Genomic DNA, 22,428 nt, shown 5'->3' with positions numbered 1-22,428 from the left:
TCCACCTTGATCTCTAAGACTGACCAAAGTCTTAGATCACATTGGAGGGCGTGGAGCTCTGTCTTAGATCACACTGGAGGGAACATTGCTGTGTTCCCATCGCTTCCTTACCTTGGTTCTTTATCCTTTTTCCTATCTCTGTCTCTTTCTCCGTTGCCCCTCCCCCTTTTCTCTCGTTCTTTCTGTCTTTCCTTGGTCCAGTCTCTGCTTCCCTCCTTCCTGGTCTCTTTTTGTCTCTGCTCCTCTCCCTCCCACAAGGTCACAGCCTCTGTCCCCATGGTCCTTCTTTCTGACGGTCCCCTGGCTGTGCTGGGGGACATGCTGGAGGAGAAGGTGGAATCAAGGGGCCCCAGGCACACTTGTGCCCAGCAGTGTGCAGGTCATCTGGCAAGGGGTGCAATGCACGGTCACCGTCTTCTTTACCAAAGTCAGAAGAGATCAGAGGGCAAGATCTAGGGTCAGCAGCCTGGCTTCCATACCAGGTCCACTGGAGGAGTTCATAGTGAAGGGCCGGGCACTGAAGCCCTGAGAATAAAAGCGATATGGTTGCTTCTTTAAGAGGGAAACCTTGACCATCCAGTCAAGGGAAGGAACAACGCATAGTAATTGGACTTGAAGCCTGTTCAGCAAAGGTTTCCCCTTCAAACTCTTGGTGAGATTGGGAACACTGTTTTGTCTTGGAGAGGGGATGGGTTGGGGCAACAAACAAAAGAGGAGGGTGACCAGCATCTTCTTGGCCAGTCCGCAGCTCTCCGGGGCCTCGGAGCTGGGCTGGGTGTGCCCAGAGCTTATTTCTGGGCATCTCACAGGAGATGACGTGCTCTGAGTGTGCAGAGGAAATTACTCTCTTGGAGGAGAGACAAACAAAATGACGGGAAGAGATTTCCAGAGGGTTCGGGATGGTGTGGAGGACCGGGAAAGCAGAGTGGGGATGGGGGCAGTTTTCTCCAAATGTAAGGTGATGCCTTTTAGGGGAAACATGAAGCTGCCCTGGCCCAGTGCTGGGTGCTGGCGGTGCTGATGGGCTCGCGTCCTCACGTGAAGTCTGCAGAGACAGAGGTAGGCCAGTGTTGTGGACCCTCCAGTCTGCGTCTTGAGGGGAAGAGGTGGAAAATTTCCTGGTGATAGGGGGTGCTGTGACCGAGGGCGCTGTGGGAGAGGAAATGGGACCCTGTCCTGCGCGGCTGATGGAGGAAGACACTCCTTCCCCCACAGGAGCTCCAGGGTCCCCGCGGGGCCATGTCCTGCCCCTGTTCTGAGGTCCTTCCTCTCACGCCCCAGTCTCTGCTGTTCTCTTCCCCGGTGTGTGTGCATGCGTGCTAAGTCACTTCAGTCATGTCCGACTTTGTGACCTCATGGACCTTAGCCTGCCAAGCTCCTCTGTCCATGGGATTCTCCAGGCAAGAATCCTGGAGTGGGTTGCCATTTCCTTCTCCAGGGGATCTTCCCGACCCAGGGATTAAACCCGCACCTTCTGTGGCTCCTGCACTGTAGGCGATTCTTCAGCACTGAGCCCCTGGGGAGGGGTGGGGGTGGTGCCCTCTCTCCTCCTGCCCCTACCCATTTTCTGTCTCAGTCCCTAGTTTCTTCCTCTTGTCCTTCTGTCTCTCTTAGTGCCCCCTGCTCTCCTGTCAGGCCCCCCTGTTTCTCTCTTGGCCTCTCTGTGCTGACTGGTACAAGGAGAATCCCTTCTTCTCAGAAACATTTCCTCCCATTGGGCACCGGGTGACCCTTGTGTGTGTGTGTGGGTGTGTGTGCACGTGAAGAGGCTTCTGGTTGAGTCAAGGTACAGCAGGCTGTGGAGGCTGTGGCTGAGGGTGGAGGGGGTGAGGGCTGGGGCTGCTGTCCCTCTGGGTGGTGGGCAGCGTGGTGGGCAGAGCCAGGCTTCCTAGGCAGAGGTACTCCCAACTTACCCCTCCCTGGTCCCACACTCATTCTAGGAAAATCACAAGAGCCCGCCCCAGCATGACCAGTGCACACAAAGCACATTGTTCCCCTCCCGGGCCTCTCCCCAGGCCTCTCCCCGGCCCCTGGCAGCTTTGCTGCCAGTTCCTGGTGGCAAGCTGGCAGCCTCGCTCTCCAAGGCTAAGACTGCCCACCTGACTAGGTGGGGCTCCTTCCACTGTTTATCTGTTGTCCCCTCTCAGGAGGCAGGGGCAGGAGCCACTCCAGGGCAGGGACAGGCACACTGAGCCTCAGGCATGGCACCCACGCTCCTACCTGCCAGCTGCCCACCCTACACACCTTGCCCTATTCTAGGAGCTGTTTGGGCTGGTGGGCCCTCCATTCCCACCCTAGTCTGTTTTTTTTTCCCCAAAGTCTTTGAAGAGGTCAGGTCTCCTGTGTGGGAAGCTCACTCTCTTTGCTCTGTTTCTCAGGCTTTTATTCCTGCCTGCAGCTTGCCTCCTTTGGGAAGCCTTCTTGGATTGCCCACTTTACCTCCAACCTATTCCTTCTAGGCAGCACCAGATGGCTGGGCCCACAGTGGACACACTGTGTGATTGATATCCAAGTCTCCTGGCCGAGTGCTGTTCCAAAGAACAGCCCGGGGCAAGGAGAAGTTGCCAGCACTAACCACCCCTCAGCTGGCAGGCACTTTCCATGCATTATTGACTTCATTCACACAGCAGTCCTTTCAGGTAGACATGATTTTTCCCTTTTGACAGATGAGAAAACTGAGGCTCTGAGAAATTACCAACTTGCCTGAGGTCACACAGCAACACCCCCAAATCAAGACACTCTCAAAGTGAGGCTTCCAGGATAGGGTAGGGGCAATTCTTCCCTGCATCCCCACCCCCATGGCCATACTAAGGATCTGGAATATTTTAGCTCCTGGGCATGTTGGAATGGAGGGTCCAGGTGCTGCTACCAGAGTTTGGGATGGAGGCAGGAGGATGGATGAAATGACCCCCCTGCGTGCTTGCCTGGGTCAGTCCACTGCCTTTGTCCTCCGCATGAAGACCTCCCAGCTCCATCGTCAGAGGTCTCAGCCCATGGCTCTGCCTTGGGGGCAAACTCTCTTCAGCTTTGGGTCCCTGCCCAGTTCCCCAGACCATACCTTAGTCTCCCTTCCTCAGGGCTGGCCTGAGGTGCCTGGGGAGGCTTGGTTCAGAGCAGCCTGCTACTTCTCTGCTCCAATGGGGCCTCCACTCTGCTCCCTTACTGCCTTCCCCAGCCCAACTTGTTTGGGATTTCCCCAGCATCTCCATCCAAGGTGTTTCTCTGGCTTTGGGAGGAGCCTGGATCCAGACTTCTCATCCTTGTGACCATACAGAGTCCACACCTCCTCTTCCCACCTTGTCTCCCTTTCCATGGGGAAAGGAAAATTATAAAATTTTCCTCCCTTCTCTCTTCCTCTGGGATGCGTACTATGTGCAAAGCATTGGGCCTGAATGCCGTGTACGTGGGTCCCGACCAAACAGAAGCATGAACTAATGTAGCAGGAGTCTGCGCTGGGCATTGTGGGAGCCCAGGGAGGAACCAGAGGCAGGCAGGCGCCCTTCTGGACCAGCCTTGATGGGCAGGCCGATAACGGGGCCTCTGTGTGCGGACTGGGTAGAGGGAAGCGCCTCCAGGCCACTCCCCAGAGAAATCTTCCGTCTTAGACTGTGAGCTGCTGGGCAGGGCCTTTCTCCTCTGAAGCAGTGCTTCTCAGACTGCCTAGGGGAAGAATCAGTTGTTTACTTTTAAATTCCGATTTGTCAGAGACCAATAAAATTATAAAATACAGTACTGAAGAATTGCTAGAAAAAGAAAATAAGACATCCAAAGGACAAGCCCCAACATTTTATTGTTGGATACAACAGACATAAAATCACCCTGTCAAATAGCTACTAAGAGTCTGAGTGCCTTGGGCAGGGTCTGCACTGCCCTGTCCTGGGCAGCCGAGGCCGGTGGGTAGGTGACTCCTGGAGTGTTACTGCCCTGGGGCAGGGTGTTCAGGCTGCAGGTCATGACCTGCTAGTGGGGTGGGAAATTAATTCCCCAGGTCGTGACCAGCATTTTCAAAACACAAAATAGAACAGAGTAGGAAATACAGCCTCTTACCTGTAGTAGCTGAAGTGTGGTTTTATGAAACGTTTATTTCAGGCATCTGCACGCGCGCACACACACACATACACAAACACACACATACACAAACATGCACGTGCGCGTGGGCTTGCCCTGGTTTGGGAGGTGAGATGTCTGATGGGGTCTGTGGCCAGGTGCCCCTCCCCACAGTGCTGTATAGACCGAATCTGCTCTCTAGTGCCATCGTCCCGACCCAAACCCCTCTCTCCCTCCCTCTAGAGCCTATTTCTTTCCTTTCTTCCTCCGGCCGCCTCTGGGCTCTGGAAACCTTGGTCCTTCCACTTGCCTGTTTCTTTTTTGTGGACTGTCCTCCTTCCTTTCTCACATATCCCAGGTGCTCCCTTCCTCCTGGGCCCCCTTGAATCAGGCCCCCAGTGCTGCATGGGGTCCAGGTCAGCCCCCAGAGGCAGAACAGGGGTCCTGGTGCTCAAGGAGGGAGTTGTTGTCCTAGGGGATCAGAGCTGTTCTGGGGGATCAGGGATTGGATTGCAAAATATAAAGGAATGTATGATAGCAACTGAACCCTGAACCCAAGCCCCTGCTGGGCTTGGAGACTTGGTTCTTCTGGAGGTCCTGGGTGGGGAGAACCACATGACCCCATCCAGGGTCCCTGTTGAGCCATCACCTCCTCTTCCAGGGCTCTGTTAATAGGTTGCTCCTAGTCTAGACATGTGCTGTAACTTATTTAAACAATTCTGTATAAATTAACTGCTGAGTTTTTTCCAGCTTTTTTTCTTCTTTTTTTTTAAAAGAATTCTAAGCAATTAGAAAAGATGCTGTAATGAACATCTTAGTTCCTCTCCCTCACCACATCTGAGCTGCTGACTCCCGGAGGTCCCCTCACTTCACCCTCCATTTATCTCATCTCTAACCACACTTGGCCCACATTTCTTCTCAGCCCCCAGTTCATGTCCTGGGGCAGAAGATGAGCCAGAGGTTTGGAAAATGTGATCTCCTTTCTCCTCAGGCCACACATCCTCCTTCCTTACAAGGACTCATTTGCTTTCTTCAGCCAGACTTCCCAAACACCAAGCTGTATCATAAAAACTTTTGACTGGAAGTCACAGAAAACCCAGCTCAAAACGGTTTAGATAATGCAGGAAGTTTTCATTTCATAAGAAAAAAATGTTCTGAGGTAGGGTGGGTCCAGGGTGGTTAAATGAGTGGACCTACCACTTCATCAAGCACCCTGGTTCTTTCTGTTTTTCTGCTCTGCCCTCAGATGTTGGCTTGCTCCTTAAGTACTATAGTTCTCCTCATGGTTGCAAGATGGGTGCTGAAGATCCAGACATCACATCCAGATATGATATGTCTGGAGATTGAAGAAGGACCATCTTCTTCTGTGGGTATATTTTTAATAAAATTAATATTTATTTGACTGCATTGAATCTTAGTATTTTTATTGCATTATGTGAGATCTTTCGTTGCAGTGCATAGAATTTGTAGTTGTGGCTTGCAGGCTCCAAAGTGTGTGGGCTCAGTAGTTGCCATGTGCGGGCTTAGTTGCTCTGTGGCATGTGGGACCTTAGTTCCCAGATCAGGGATTGAACCTGTGTCCCTGGTATTACAAGGCGGAAGTTTCTCTGGGTGTATTTTTTAGATCAAGTAAACTTTTCTCTGAAGTGCCAGTAGCAAAATTTACCATTGACTCTCATAGGCAAAGGTTAAGGCACACGCACATTCCTTGGTTAACTCTTGGTAGGGAGAATGAGGCTTCCCTGTCTAGCGAGGCACCGGGCTGCAGGAGGTGGGCTTGGTTTTGAAGGAGAAAAGGGGTCTGGGGACAGAGACTGAATAGACAAGCCATAGTGTCTGTCACTGGGGTAGAGAAAGTCTCCCTAATGATGGATAGACTCCATTTCTGTGTTTCTCAACCAGCTGGGCCTGTGGCTGCTGCTCTGGAGACTTAGCTTGAAACTGATTCAATTAGAAAACATTTTTTAAAGGAATGAGATATGGTTTTGCCCTGGAGGGATTTTGCTGCAATGCGGGAGAGGAGAGAGCAGGGCCAGCGTACATGGCCTGGGAAAGAAGACTAAATTTGTTGAAACTGGAGACAGGAAGTGCTCTAACCTTTCTGAAGCAAGGAGTTGATGAGGATTCTGGTTCCTATTGGATTAGATGCAGAGGGCAGACTGAGATGACCTCTGAGCTGGGCTTCCCCTAGAGCTGAGGCCAGCTCTGTGTCAGGGATGGGGAGACCAAGTTACTGGAGGGACAGAGGTAAGGCAAGGTAAAGCCACTTCTCCCAAGTCAGGGTTCCCTTTCTCCTGGCCCTCAGGTGGGTCTTGTCCTTGCCGGTGAGTCATAGAGGGACAGGAAGAAGAGAAGGAGGGCTCTGAGTCAGGAGCCTACCTGGGGAGAAAGGAAAACACGAAAAAGGAAGTGACTCAAGGCCTGCAAGGCAGACAGGTGGTCTGTGGTGCCCGGGGACAGGGCCTGGGGGTGTTGGCCGAGGGCGAGGGTCCCCTCCCCAGAGGCCATGGTGCACGCCATGCTGGCTATTTCCGCCAACCATGTTTCCCACAAAGCCTTTGCCTCCTTACCACAGCAGGCTGGCTGCCCACTTACCCACAAACCAAGCTACCAGCTGTTGCGATTCCTGGCACTGGTCCACCCCCTGCATCCGGCAGGGCTCATCACCTCTGACCCTAGAAGTCGGGTCAATCCCTTCCCCTGACTACCCCTGGTCTGTCTTCCCTGCCCTCACACCCAGAAGGGAGAGATGCTGGGGCTGCTAGTGGGTGGGGCTCTTCTGAGCAAAGCAGATCCATCTGTACAGACACGAGGCTGTCCTCGGGGTCAGAGGTGTCAGGGTCACATCCAGGTGGAGTGACGGGGACAAAGGCAGTGGGAGCACAGGCCTTGTGAACCACTGTGTCCTCTGCTGGGAGCGAGTCAGAAGGGCCTTTGTTCTAGTAACTGGAGTTCGGGTTTGAGGTCAGGGCCCCAGCTAATAATACATGATATTTTGCTTCCTTTTACCTCTGTTCTTATGCATTGAACTTCCTTAGGAACCTCTGAAGGAGGAGTGTGACTGGGCCAAGGCATAATTAAAGCATACTTTAAAAAATTATTTATTCATTATTTCGGGGCTTCACTGGGTCTTTGGGCTGCATGCGGGCTTCCTCTAGCTGCAGAGAGCAGAGGCTGGTTTCTGGTCACGGTGAGTGAGCTTCTCACTGCAGAGTCTGCTCTTGTTGTGGCTCATGGGCTGTAGGCATGTGGCCTTCAGCAGTTGTGGTGCATGGGCTTAAGTTGCCCTGCAGCACATGGGATCTTACCAGACCAGGGACTGAACCTGTCAATTCCCCTGAATTGGCAGGCAGATTCTTAACCACTGGACCCCTAAGGAAGTCCAATTAAAGTATATTATATTAAATTTTATTTCACAAATGTTAGGCCATATTACAGGTAGGAATTCCCAGGTGGTGTTAGTGGTAAAGAACATGCCTGCCAATGCAGGAGACGTATGCAGAGATGCGGGTTTGATCCCTGGGTCAGGAAGATCTCCTGGAGGAGATCTTTTTTTTTTTCTTTCACTTATTATCTAAGATAATAATAAGTGAAAAAAAAATGAGTTGTTAAACTTACTTATAATATGCGTGCATTGCTAAGTCACTTCAGTTATAGTTGACTCCTTGCAACCCTATGGACTTTAGCCTGCCAAGCTCCTCTGTTCATGGGATTCTCCAGGCAAGAATACAGAAGTGGGTCGCCATGCCCTATCCTTCGACAATAGTACATATAGAAAGCCTCCTTATTCTTTTTAATAGCTGCATAGAATTTCACTCTAACTAAGACCCTATAAATGAAACTCTGGGTTGTTCCCCGAACTGCTCCTTTGCAAAAATTATAAACAATGCTGCAATGAACATCTTTGTCCATTTATCTTTGGGCACATGCAAAATGCTTTTACAGGATAAAATCCAAGAAGTTGAACTTATAGGTCAAAGAGTATGAACATTTAAAATTTCATAGATAATACCTAATTGTTCTCCACAATGTACTAATTTCCCCTCCATCGTGAGACAGCCTTGTAACCATAACCTTGTGTGGTATGACTCTTCTTAGGGACGTTCCTGGTGGTCCAATGGCTAAGACTCTGTGTTCCAGATGCAGGGGGCTGGTGGTTTGACCCTTGGTCAGGGTAACAGATCTTACATGCTGCAACTAAGAACCTGTGTACCACGACTAAGGCCTGGTGCAGCCAAAAAAAAGAAAAAAAGAAAAAATCTTCTTCTTAATTGTTGCCAATCTGATATGTGAGAAATTATGTCTTGTTTCCATTTGCATTGAAAATTGTTAGTGAAATGGAACATTCGTATATTTTTATCAGCCAGCGTGTTTTTTGTGAATGACCTATGTATCTTCTTTACCTGTATTCTCCCATTGGATTATTGTCTTTTCCTTATTGCTTTATAAAGGATGTCTTTTTTTAAATCAGGAAAATGAGCATCTTGTCATACATCTTGTGGGTGGTATTCTCTTATTTCATCCTTTGATTTGTGTATGGAGTTTTCTTCTTTTAATTTCTTCATAGATCTGTTTACGAATCTTCTCTGTTGTGACTTCTGTTTCGTTCTGTGACTAGGAAATCCTTTGCTACCCCAGGATCATAAAAACATTTACACACATTTTCTTCTGGCATTTTTATGGCTTTAGCTTTCAAATGTTTTCTTTAAAAAAATTTTCTTTTTTAATCTTTGATCCTGTTAAAATTTGTTTCAGAGTCAGGAGTGAGGTAGGGAATATAGATTTATTTCTTTTTGTCCTAGTGTCTCAGTATGGTGAATTAAATTCTTATGTTGATTTGGATCAGTTTATTCAGCATTCTTTACTACTGATCTGTCTGCCTGTACCAGTCCCATACTATTTTAATTGTTACAGTTGTATAATATTTTTTAAAGTATTTTATAGGGCCACCCCCCCTCCCCTTGCTGGTTTGCTTCTTTTCTTTCAGGAATTTTCTGGCTATTCTTTTCTGTTTATTTTTCCAGATGAATTTATAGTCACTTTGTCACATTTTATTTTTAAAAAAATCTATTGAATTAATGGATTCATTATGGGAACTTTGACACGCTTTCACTGTTACTGATTTTTTATCCAAGAACAAAGGCTTTCTGTCTCCATTTATTCAAGTCCATGATAAAGTCCCTCATTTGGATTGTATAGCTCTTTCCATGTATCCCTGCACATTTTTCCTACACTTCATGTTATGATTTTATTGACTTTGTGCATGGGACCTTAATTCTTGTGTTTAGGAAATCTTGTTATTAAAAAAATTTTTTAAAGATAATTTTTAATGTGGAGCATTTTTAAAGTCTTTATTGAATTTGTGACAATGTAGCTTCTGTTTTACGTTTCATTTTTTTGGCTGCGAGGCATGTGGGATCTTAGCTTCCTGACCAGGGATCGAAACTGCATCCCCCGCTTTGGAAGGCAAAGTCCCAACCACTGGACCACCGGTGAAGTCCTGGAAATCTTGTTTTTAAGCTAGTCACTTTACTAAATCCTTTGATCATTACCAGAAGCCTTTTAGCTGATCCTCTTAGAATGTCCATGTATAGAATATCATCCAATGATAATAATTATGCTTTCTCCTTACAATATTTACACTTATTTTATTTTCTTATCTAATTGCATTGTCAAGTAACTCCAAATTTATGCTAAATACTCGTAGTGGTATTTGATGGGGACAGCTGACATCTGTCTCTCATATGGAGCTACTTCTAGACTCTTCCCATAAAATATGTTGTTTACATATTAAGATTGTGGGTTATGTTGAGTTTCCCAGTATTTGGCCTCCTTGCTTTTCTGAAAGGAACCACATTTAGTCTTCATGTATTCTGCTTTTTTATTAACCCAGTCCTTTTGAACTGTGGTGTTGGAGAAGACGCTTGAGAGTTCCTTGGACTGCAAGGAGATCCAACCAGTCCGTCCTAAAGGAAATCAGTCCTGAATATTCATTGGAAGGACTGATGCTGAAGCTGAAACTCCAATACTTTGGTGTATCATTGGAAAAGACCCTGATGCTTGGAAAGACTGAAGGCAGCAGGAGAAGGGGCAACAGAGGATGAGATGGTTGAATGGCATCACTGACTCAATGGATGAGTTTGAGCAAGCTCCGGGAGTTGGTGACAGACAGGGAAGACTGGTGTGCTTGGGGTTGCAAAGACATGGCTGAGTGACTAAACTGACCTGACTGAACAAATATACCTATCCTTAGCTCAGAGCTTCTTCCTTGGTTGATTATTCCCCTTTGGAAGCAGAGGTGTAGAGATAGAGTGGAGGTGCGAGATCAGGGGAGAAGCTAAAGTTCAGGATGTGGGCTCTCAGCCTCCAGTCCACAAGGGAACTCAGATCCACAAGAAACCCCTCCAAGACTGAGAAAGGAAATAGAGCTGAGTAAGGAGAAAGTGAAGAGGAGCTAAAAAGCCTCTTGATGAAAGTGAAAGAGGAGAGTGAAAAAGTTGGCCTAAAGCTCAACATTCAGAAAACGAAGATCATGGCATCTGGTCCCATCACTTCATGGGAAATAGATGGGGAAACAGTGGAAACAGTGTCAGACTTTATTTTTTGGGGCTCCAGAATCACTGCAGATGGTGACTGCAGCCATGAAATTAAAAGACGCTTACTCCTTGGAAGAAAAGTTATGAGCAACCGAGATAGCATATTCAAAAGCAGAGACATTACTTTGCCGACTAAGGTCCGTCTAGTCAAGGCTATGGTTTTTCCTTTGGTCATGTATGGATGTGAGAGTTGGACTGTGAAGAAGGCTGAGCACCGAAGAATTGATGCTTTTGAACTGTGGTGTTGGAGAAGACTCTTGAGAGTCCCTTGGACTGCAAGGAGATCCAACCAGTCCATTGTGAAGATCAGCCCTGGGATTTCTTTGGAAGGAATGATGCTAAAGCTGAAGCTCCAGTACTTTGGCCACCTCATGCGAAGAGTTGACTCATTGGAAAAGACTCTGATGCTGGGAGGGATTGTGGGCAGGAGGAGAAGGGGACGACCGAGGATGAGATGGCTGGATGGGATCACGGACTCGATGGACGTGAGTCTGAGTGAACTCCAGGAGTTGGTGATGAACAGGGAGGCCTGGCATGCTGCGATTCATGGGGTCGCAAACAGTCGGACACGACTGAGCGACTGAACTGAACTGAACTGAAGGAGTGGGGCCTCCCAGGGGGCACTAGTGGTAAAGACCCTGCCTGTCAATGCAGGAGACATAAGAGATGTGGGTTCAATCCCTGGGTCAGGAAGATCCCCTGGAGGAGGAAATGGCAACCCGCTCCAGTATTCTTGCCTGGAGAATCCCATGGACAGAGGAGCCTGGTGGGCTACCATCCATGGGGTTGAAAGAGTTGGACACAACTGAAGCAACTTAGTGCGCACCCAGTGGGTGGGGAGGGCCAGTGAAAGGAGGAAGACTAGTGAGAGCTAAGGAGCAGGGGGCAGAGGGTCTTAGAAGGAAATCAGGGGCCCTTCTGCTTGTCCCTGAAAGTTTTCTACCCCTCTGTCGCCTTCAGAGTAGTTTCAAGTCCCAGTCTTTTGAGGAGACATGGGTCTGACCCTCAGGTGTTTCTCAGGCTGATGGAATCTCCACAGGCGGGCACACCCACACTAGGGGAGTTGAGGCAGGCTAGAGGAGCCCCCGGGAGCTGCCAGGAGAACCAGGAAGACATCCAGCCTGGTTTAGTTACTTCTCAACATTCGGACTTCACTCAGTGCTTCTGAGAGCAGTAAGCACTCCTCCCATCTCCTGCAGGGTTCTGAGGGCTGGTTTTTTTTTTATTTTTATTTTTTTTACATTTATCTATTTATTTAATTTGGCTGTGTTGGGTCTGCAGACTCTTCACTGCATCATGTGGCGTCTTTTATTGCAGGGCCTGGACTCTTGCAATGCTCAGGCTTAGTTGCCTCACAGCATGTGGGATCTTGTTTCCCGACCAGGGATCGAACCAGTGTCTCCTGCATTGCAAGGTGGATTCTTCACCACTGGATCACCACGGAAGCTGAGGGCTGTTCTTTTGTCTAAAAACAAGGCCTTGCTCCACCTTCCCTCCATTTGCTGATGCAGTTGTGGGGTCCTCTGGCTATGACCCATTATTAGGAACCTGGCTGACTTCATCATCACCTTTGGGTGAACTCTGTGGTGCCCAGGGTTAGGGGAGGGAGGAAGGGACTTTCCAGTGTGGTCCATGTTGGGTGCAGGGGCATCAAAGTGGCCGAGGGCACCTGTGTACATGATGGGCTGAAGCCAGGTCTCCAGAAAGAGACGAGAGGGCTTTTTAGATGTCTTCTCTGCACTGGCCTTCCTCTCTTTACAAGAAGGAACAAGCCCTTGACTCAGAATCTCTGCCTCTTCCAGACCCACAACCCCCTCCCCCTTCAGCTCTTAATTGATCCAGTCATTTAAGAGGAAGGGAGGTGGTTTTGTGGCTGTGTTCATATGATTGAGTGAATATAGACACATCCCACTCTTTCCTCATGAGAGATCAAGAGCATAGACACAGGTGTGGGGGGTAAACCAAGTTTCAGGAAAAATGAGGAAGAGAGTGATCAGTCACTCACAGGAGGCAGGCTGGACTGAATGGAGTCATTCCCCGGAGGCAGGGGACTGAATGCAATGACCTCTGGATGCTGATGATGCTGTATTAAAGAATTCTTGAGTCTCTGCTACTTTTGGCACATAGTAGGGGCAACTGGGATGAACTCCATTTCCCAGCCAGAGCAAGCTGGGAAAAGAGTGTGAGGGGAAACGGTCAGCCAACAGAGGCTCCTGCCATCAGGCTAGAGTGAGTGAGTGTTAGTTGCTCAGTCGTGTCCGACTCTGCGATCCCATGGACTGTGTGTAGCCCACCAGGCTCCTCTGTCTGTGGGATTTCCCAGGCAAGAATACTAGAGCGGGTTGCCATTCCCTTCTTCAGGGGATCTTCCCGACCCAGGGATCGAACTCCGGGCTCCTGCACTGCAGGAAGATTCCTTACCATCTGAGCCGCCAGGGAAGCCCATCCGACTGGGGCATGGAGGAAATCCAGCTCCTCTAGGGATGGCAAGATCAAGGCAGACCCTACCCTGGGGGCGTTAGGACTCTGGGTGGGCACTTGAGGGAGGGGTTTGGATAGAAAGAGGCCAGATGGGCCCCTGAGTTTGGACCTGGAGTTGTGGAACAAGGAGGGGTGCATTCAGAATGAGGAACCCTTAGGGCATTTGAGTTGGTCCCTACCAGCCACAACCCAAAGGGCTTTTCCTAGAATCATCTTGCAAAATCATGATGGATTCTTAAATGACGTGGCTTCCTGTGGAAAAGTAGGTGCCCCTGGTGAGCCCTGGTGAGTGACTTGGCATGAGTCTTACTCATTTCCAGTTCTTCTCATTTTCTGCATCAGGCCCAGGCCCCCCGGCGGGAGAGGGGGTGAGCTGCTAGTAAACACATCCCAGATGTGCTGTGTGAGACGAGCCAAGATGGTGCGCCACTTGGCTGCTTTTTGGAATAACAGTTTCCTCGGAAAAGCCTTCTTCTTTGTGTAGACGGGCTTCCCTGGTGGCTCAGATGGTAAAGAATCTGTCTGCAATGCAAGAAACCTGCATTCAATCCCTGAATCGGGAAGATGCCCTGGAGAAAGGAATGGCAACCCACTCCAGTATTCTTGCCTGGAGAATTCCTTGGACAGAGAAGCCTGGTGGGCTACAGTCCATGGAGTCGCAAAAAGTCGGACACAACTGAAGCAATTTAGTGCACTCTTGCCCCAAAAGGGGATACATGTTTCTTATAGCAGAGAGGGAAAAATCAGAAAATGAAAGACAAGGAAGAAAAGAAAGAAAAAAATAAATGACCGCTGTCCAATTACCCAGAGAAAACCAGATGCAGTATCTTGAGGCTGGTATTCATTTCTCTGCAGCCATAGCAAACAACCACAAACTTGGCAGCTTTAAGCAATACCCATTTATCATGTTAGTTTCTGTCGATCAGAAGTTTCAGTGTGCTTGACTAGTTTCTTGGTTTAGGGTCTCAGGAGACGGACATCAAGGTGTCGGCAGGGATGTTTTCCTTTCTGGAGGCTCGGGGAATGCATCTGCTTCCAGCTCATTCAAAATTTGGCAGAATCTAGTTCCTTGCAGTGTGGGACTGTTTCCTTGCTGGCTGTCAGTTGGGAGTCCCTAGCCTGTAGAGACCTCTCTCTGGTCATTGCGTGAGGCCCCTACATTTCAGAAGCAGCAATGGCACGAAGTAGCCATTGGACTTTACTCATCGGACTTTCTCTGACTTCCCTCCTATCATTCTCCTGTCTTCCTCTTTTGCCCCATCTTTCTTCTACTTTCAGCCAGAGAATGTTCTCCGCTTTTAAGGGTTTATGTGATTAGACTGGGTCCACCCGGACAATCTAGGAAAGCCTCCTTATTTTAAGGTCTGAAACCTTAATCAAAAAGTCTCTTTTGCCAGGGAACATATTAATAATACCCTTACAAATTCCAGGCATGAGAGCAGAGACATCTTGAGGGGAGGGTTTGACGTTACTTGGCCCACTACTATGTTTATGCTTTCCATCTTTTCTCCAGGCATATTATCTTTGCAAAGAAATATTTGTAAAAGCGTGCAGTACTGTTTGCTGGCAACTCAGTATCATTTCCTTCCCCCGGTCTATGCTTTCCTCTGCCCAGCAGGGGCTGGAAGCCAGGGAGCTACAGTTCTCAGAATCCCCGCCAGCCTAGGAGAGGCACTTGTACTGAGATCTGGCAAGAGGGAGAGACGCATAAATCATAGCATTGTTCTCTCAGCAGCTGAGGGTAGGTGTGTATGCTTCGGCAGATAGAAGATTCTGGAGCAGCCTTCAGGCATTTTCTCTGTGTTGGGGCTCAAGGCTCAGGTGTCCTGCGGTTTCAGCAACTTCCTAGCACCTAAAGGCTTGCCGTGAACCGTACAGCCAGCCCTTCTACGGCTTTGTAAACACCTCATTCTCAGTACTAAATCCCTTTCTGCTTGAAATGCCTAGAATGGTTGCCACGTTCCTAGTGGACCGATTACAGGGATCTTGTTGACCCTAGCAATTTATAACCTGCTAGTTTTCACTTTGTAATAGATCACAAAGATAAACCTGTCCACAGGTCATTCAGTATTTTGAGCATATTTTTTAAAATCTAGGTTTCCCTGTTAGTCTCTCAGTAGAGTCTGACTCTTTGCGACCTCATGGACTGTAGGGGCATGCTACCCTGTCCTATGAATGTGCCATAATTTAGGCAACCAGTCCTCTGGTGTCAAACATTTAGAGTGCTTCCTGTCTTTCACCCTCAGAACCCACACTATCAAGAACATCACTAAGCCATGAAGCATCCTGCCCTTCCAAGAGTATTTACAGAGAATATATTATTGAAGTGCAGTATTTAGTTAAACAGCAGTAGCTTTTGGAAAGGCTTTATGCCCATATGCGGATAAGTCATCTGTATTTTCTTTCCTTTCTCCTCCCACCTCTCCAGCTATGCATTCTTGGTCTCCTTGGCTGCTTTCTTCTCATCCTTCTGACCTCCAGCCAGTGGAGAGCCCTGGGACTCAGTCCTTTTCCCTCTTCTCTTTTTTATCTATACCTGTTCCCTTGGCAGGGCTTCCCTGGTGGCTCAGACAGTAAAGAATCTGCCTGCAATGCAGGAGACCTGGGTTTGATCCCTCGGTTGGGAAGATCCCCTGGAGAAAGTAATGGCTACCCATTCGAGTATTCTTGCCCGGAGAATCCCATGGACAGAGGAACCTGCTGGGCTATATATAGTCCATGGGGTCACGAAGAGTTGGACAGGATTGAGTGATTAACACATATACATATTCCCTTGGCAAATTAACTTACTCTCATGGTATTTGTATGTTGATGATGCCTTTGTTTCTGTCTTAAGCCCAAACTATTTTCTTAAACTCCAAACCTGTGTATTCAAACTAGCTTCTTGGCATCTCTGCCTGGATGATGGGAACATCAAAATCTAAACTCCTGTCCCTGCCTCACAGACCGGCTTTCCCCGCAGTCTCCTCATCCCAGCTCCAAGGACAGCTCCTTCCTTAAGTTGCTCAGACCAGGGGACTGACAGCTTCCATCTCTCGGAGTTCTGGACCACCAGAGAAGAAGTTCAGCCGCCTCACTTGAAGGATGCCATGGAGAGGATCCCAGCATTGTCCAGCCTTCTAAAAGCTCTCACCTGGCACAAGAGGTGAATGGAGCTGTCCTGGATATCCGAGACCAGACCAACTATCAACCAAGGAGCCCCATAGGGCACTCCATGTGGAGCAGAACTGCCCTGTTGAGCCCAGTCTCAATCCCTGACCCTCAAAATTGTAAGATATAATAAAATGGAATTGTTTTAGACAATAAAGTTAAGCTATAGTTTTAACGTTAGATTTCAAAATTGTTGTGTTAGGCTTGGAGACAAATGTTACATAGCAATAAATAACCAGAACATTTATCTACCTAAAATAAAAGTTTGTTTAAAATAAAAAATTGTTTAGACAAAAAAAATCTATAGTCCTCCTTGAAACCTCTTTTTTTTTTTTTTCCCCTCATACCCTTTGTCCAATCTGTGAGCAAATCTGTTGGCTCTAACTTCAAAATGCCTTCATCTTCCAACCAGTACTCAGCAGCTCCACCATTACCACCTAGTCCAAGCCGCCATCCTCTCAGCTGGGTCATCGCAAGAGCCCCTCCTAACTGAACTCTCTGCTTCCCTTCCACTCAATCTATCCTCAAGAGCAGCCAGTGTGATCCTGTTAACACACAAACCAGATCACATTGCTCCACTGCTGAGAACCTTTCAGAGGCTCCCATCTCCTTCAACATTCTTATATGTGACCCACAAAACCTCGACGGATGCCTCCCCATTGCTGCTTGGACCTCCTCTCCCCACTCTGCTGCTGCTTCTTTTTTTTTTTTTTTAGCATAGAATTTATTAAAAAAAATTTCCTTTTTTAAAGAAATTATTTTTGGCTGCACTGGATCATCATTGTTGTATGTGGGTTTTCTCCAGTTGTGGTGAGAAGGGGCTACACTCTAATTGCGGAGCACAGGCTTAGTTGCCCCAAGGCAACTAAGTTCGATCCAGGACTGGGGATCAAATCTGTGTCCCCTGCATTGATAGGAGGATTCCCTGGACCACTGGGGAAGTCCCCCACTCTGCTTCCTTAATCTACTCCAGCCACTTGAGCCTTCTTGTTTCTCAAAGATTCCAGGGAAGAGCCTTCCCCAGGAGTTCACATGACAGGTTTCCTCACCTCCTCAGGTTTTCGGTCAAATGTCTCCTCGTGATACCTTTGGAAAGTGACAAACCCTAGTCACCCTGACACCCCCCTGTTTCTGCCTCATTTTTCTCCAGAGCTCTTATCATCACCATCTGGCAAATATATATAAATACAAAGCTCATTTATTTTATTGTCTGTCTCCTTCCATTAAAATTCAGGCTCTTTGAGAATGGGAAATTTCATCTCTTTGGTTCACTGATGCATCCTATAAAAGTCCCGAGAATAGAAGGCACTGGATAAATATTTGTTGAATAAGTAAGTGGAGTTGGTGTTTTTCTTTCAGTGGACTCTTTGGGAAGCACATTATGGTTTACAATGTAGATCTCACTTCACCTCAAAGACTCTGACAAGGAGGGATGGTGCAGGGGTAAAGAACACCACCTCACTGTGACCCCTTTGGGGCTATAGTTTCTCATCTGCAATTACAATAACCATCTCATAAGGTTGTTGTCAAAACTAAGTAAGTAAAGTGAATAATTGTCATAGTACCTGGCACCTGTTCATCATTAAATAATTATGTTTGTTTATTGCTGCTTTATAGTAGGCAAATCTAAGGCTCAGAAAATTTAGGAATTTGCTCAAGGTTACTGGAGAAGGCATTGGCGACACACTCCAGTACTCTTGCCTGGAAACTCCCATGCACGGAGGAGCCTGGTGGGCTGCAGTCTATGGGATCACTAAGAGTTGGACATAACTGAGCGACTTCACTTTCACTTTTCACTTTCATGCATTGAAGAAGGAAATGGCAACCCACTCCAGTGTTCTTGCCTGGAGAATCCCAGGGATGGGGGAGCCTGGTGGGCTGCCATCTATGGGGTCGCACAGAGTCGGACACGACTGATGTGACTTAGCAGCAGCGGCAGCAGCTCAAGATTACATGGTAAGGGGAGGAGTGAGGTTTGAATTTAGGACTTTTGGTTCACAATATTTTCTTTTTTTTCATGTTTACGAGTTTATTTATTTATTCAACAAGGATTTATGTAGCATTACCATACCCCTGGTGGCTCAGAGGTTAAAGTGCCTGCCTCCAATGCCGGAGACCTGGGTTCGATCCCTGGGTCAGGAAGATCCCCTGGAGAAGGAAATGGTAACCCACTCCAGTATTCTTGCCTGGAGAATCCCAGGGATGGGGGAGCCTGGTGGGCTATAGTCCACAGAGTCACAAAGAGTTGGACACGACTGAGCAACTTCACTTTCCCTTTCACCATATACCAGGCACTGTTCTGAACCCTGCTGTTGTTGTTTAGTTGCTAAGTTGTGTCCTATTCTTTTGCTTGGCCCCAAGGACTATAGCTTGCCAGTCTTCTATATCCATGAGATTTTCCAGGCAACAGTACTGGAGAGTGTTGTCATTTCCTTCTCCAGGGGATCTCCCCAACCCAGGAATCGAACCTGTGTCTCCTGCATTGGCAGGCAGATTCTTTACCACTGAGCTACCCAGGAAGCCAGGTTTAAGATACTTTCTGCATCAAATAAAACTTAGGTAATAATTAAGGGTGTGGGACTCTCCCTTAAAGCCCTGAGGCTAGAGAGATCTGGGGAGTCTCTTGATTCCTTTCTGTTGTTTGAGTCCCTCCATGAGTTTTGGCCAAGTTGTCACTTCTGTTTGGGAAACTCACTGCCTCCAGGCTGCTGGTTCTAGAGAGAGGCATTCAGGCATCTGGGCAGTTTGTCATGCTGGGTGGGCAAGGTGGCAGCCCTCCTCCCTGCCCTCCTTACTTATACAAGTCCAATTCTCTCCAGGGCAATGTACCCAGCAAAAGCTCCACTCCTGTTTCTTCACAATAACTGTGGGCCTTGTAACATAGTTCTTGCCAATGAGGTGGAAGTGGAGATAACTGTATGGTTTTCCTGAATAAAAGAAGGTAGGGATTTTTAGCAGGCAGCATTCCTTGCCCTTCACTCTTCCCCCTTTTCCTGACTGGAATATGGATGCGATGGCTGGAGGTCCAGCAGTCATCTTATAAACATGAGGAGGAAAGACATGTGCTCAAACTGGAGGGAAGGAAAGGTAGAGACGCCTAGGTCATGGAGGGCAGTGTGGATGAGGAACATCAGTCTCAAGTTGCTGTTATCACTGTGCTTCTCATTGTGTGAGGAAAATAGGCCCTTTTTGGTTAAGCCTCTGAAATAAGGTTTCTGATACTTGCCGCCTAATGCAGTCTTAACCAACACACTGACGTAAACATTCTAGAGTGGATGCTGTTCTTTAGGGTTGAGCAGCTTGGCCTTTAGTCCCATTTTACATGAGGCTCAAAAAGTTCCAAGGCTGTAAGAATTTGTAGCATTCCCTGGAAAGCAACAGGGGTTGATACTCCTGTGATGGATAAACATAAGCTATAAGAAATCCCAGCTGGACATTCCCTAGAGGGTCCTGCTGAGGTGGGGCCCTCCTCCCCTGGGCTCATCACCAGGATGTCCTACAACAGGAGATCATGCCTAAGGAGCAATATTTGAAAAAAACGCATCTCGCTTTGGGCTGAGCAATTTTACTTCTAGGAAAAGTGACAGTCAAAGAAATGAACAGCTATTTGTATAAGAGAATATTCATTCACCACAGCCCAATGTATAACAGTGGAAACGAGAGAAAAATTAAAAATCCTACAGTAGAGAAATGGCTAAACAATTATGACACATCGTATTATGCTGTAGGATGTAACCTAGTGCAGTCGTGTTGTGGATGGCTATTTATTAAAGCGAGAAGTTATCGCTAAAAAATATAAATTTTGAGCATGGTCAGTAGAGTTCCAATTTTGTTAAAACTACCTCTATATGGCCCCCTTCTCCTTGACTCCAGCTCTCTCAGGGTGCGCCCCAGCGGTAGCTGTTCTTACTATGCTTGACTGCCGCTGCTCACCCCACCAGAACTTGTGGCCTGGAGGACAGGGATCCTGTCTTTCCTTCTTGGAGTCCCAGGGACTCATGCCAGCCCCAGCACCGAGCAAGCCGACATAAGGTTTTCTGGAATAAAAGAATGGGGGACTGGCAACCAGAGATTCGCTGCTACCCACTGCTCCCTGTGAGGGCCTCAGTGTTTCCAGGCCCTCTGACCTCTCCCTCTGCTTCTCTGCCTGGCCCAGTAACCGCATTCAGGCGGTCTCCCAGGTCAGAGGCTGCGGTCCCCACTTCTGGCTGTTTGTCAGCCTCACCTGGGCCTCACCCCACATCAGGGGAATGAGAAGCTCTGGGGTTGGGCTGGCTGTGTACACCGGGACCATGCTGCCTGCAGCCCCAGTGCGCTGCCCCCAAGATGCTGTGGGGAGTCAGGCTCAGTTATGATGCTGAAAGGGGATTTCAGCTGCTGCCAGCCACCGCCAGCCATAAAGCTATCACCCCTACCCCATTTTGCTGCAAACAGGCAGGGTTTGGGTGGCCCCTGAGGAGCAGCCATTCCCACTCCATGTGAGAGTTCCCCTGATGGGAACAGTCGCAGAGCTCAGGCCCCACTCCTAGGCTTTCATTCACTTAGTCCTCACAGCCAGCTGTGAGTTGGGCATCACTACTACCATCTGCATCTCACAGAGGGGCTGACCCAGACACAGAGAAGTCAAATAGGCCTTTCTCTTCATATCCCTGCCCAGGGATGAGGTGGGGCACCATCCCAGGCAGCTTGGGGCCAGAGTCTGGGCCCTTTTGCCCTGCTGAGTGGGAGTTATGTGTCTAAGCACCTTCTACGTGCTCAGAACCCTCCCGCATGCCGCCGTTCCAAAAGCTTGAAAGGAAGGCAACGTGGATAAAAATACAAGAGGAGCGAGAATATCAAAGACGACAGGCTCTTTTCCACACCGCCTCCCCCGGATCAGTCTTGCAGTGGGTGCTCTTCCCGTATTTGTCCCCTCTGACTCTTGTCTCCTCTTTCCCATCCTTCCGGAAACCTTCCCCTTGTCCCCAAAGAACCCAAGCTCTCTTGAATGGAATTGCATTATTACCCGAGACTCATTGGCTTGGGCTGCCGGATGCGGGGCAGGCACCTAGAGGATGAAGCTGGGGTGATGGAGACAGATGGAGACCGGAGGGAGATTCGATTACCTGCTTCTCCCCAAAGCCGATCCGCCTGGTAACGATGTTAGGGCCTATTATTGATAGGCTTCCTCTTGGTTGCTGCTTGAAATTTGGTTTGTCTGTGACTTCTTATACCCACTGATGCTCAGAGATGGATGAGCCAGGGCTGAGCTCGGAAGTTGCGGCCGGAGGGAGAAGGGAGGTGGCAGAAGATGAGTGCTGGGCAGACAGTTGGGGTGCAGGGGGTCAGCCAGGGTCAAGGCAGCTCAGAGCAAGGGGCATCTGGTGAGATGGGGGAGAGAAGACAGGGCCAGAAAGCGGAACATAGGGGCATCCCGAGAAGGATGGTTTACATGTGGGCAGTAATGGAGAGCTATAGTAGGCACTGAAGCTAGGGAAGTGACTGAAGCAAGGTCAGTATGGTTTTGGAGAAAAGGAGTGTGGCAAAAATCAGAGGAGACAAACTTCTTTGGTGGTGCAGTGGGTAGGAATCCACCTGCCAATGCAGGGGACATGGGTTTGATCCCTGGGGAAGGAAGATTCCACATGCTTGAAGCAACTAAGCCTGAGAGCTGCAATTGCTGAGCCCGTGTGTCCTACAGCCCGAATCCCACAAGAGAAGACACCAGAAAACGAAGCCTGTGCTGGACCACAACAAGGAGTAGCCCCCACTCACCGCAACTAGAGAAAGCCCACACATAAAAATAAAGACCCGGCACAGCCAAAAATTTAAAAAAGGTCAGACAAGAGAAGGATGGTGGGCCTCCCTTGACTGTCCCTTGGAGGAGAGCAGAGGATGGAAGCAGGGGTCCTCACCCCTGGTGAGTTGGGGGAGGGAAGGGGACTCACTAGTTTCCGACAGAGGCAAAATATCAACAGAAATGTGGCAGGCGTGACAGACACTGCTCTATACCTGCACTGGTGTTAGCTGTCACTCAGTCCCGAAGGAGGTCTGTGAGGCATCTTGTGCGTCAACGCGGAAGTGGAGGCCTGGGAAGAGGGAGTCATTGCCAGGCTCCCTCAGCAGGGAGGAGGTCCAGCCAGGCCTGACACCAGTGCCTTGTTGCTATCTGATG

At 48.6% G+C, this 22,428-nt stretch overlaps 1 long non-coding RNA gene across 1 annotated transcript; it reads left to right on the top strand.

Moving 5' to 3' along the window:
• The first annotated feature begins 790 nt into the window (after positions 1-790).
• On the top strand, positions 791-16,574 carry LOC132658301 (uncharacterized). The gene is made up of 2 exons (XR_009597728.1): positions 791-1,059; positions 16,070-16,574. It is a non-coding gene; the product is annotated as an uncharacterized LOC132658301 (long non-coding RNA).
• The last annotated feature ends 5,854 nt before the right edge of the window (positions 16,575-22,428 follow it).

Source organism: Ovis aries, chromosome 20, assembly GCF_016772045.2.
Source record: "Ovis aries strain OAR_USU_Benz2616 breed Rambouillet chromosome 20, ARS-UI_Ramb_v3.0, whole genome shotgun sequence".
In the NCBI taxonomy this organism is placed as follows: Eukaryota; Metazoa; Chordata; class Mammalia; order Artiodactyla; family Bovidae; genus Ovis; species Ovis aries.
Note: the sequence above shows the minus strand (reverse complement) of the source record. Positions and strands in the feature narration are given on the sequence as shown.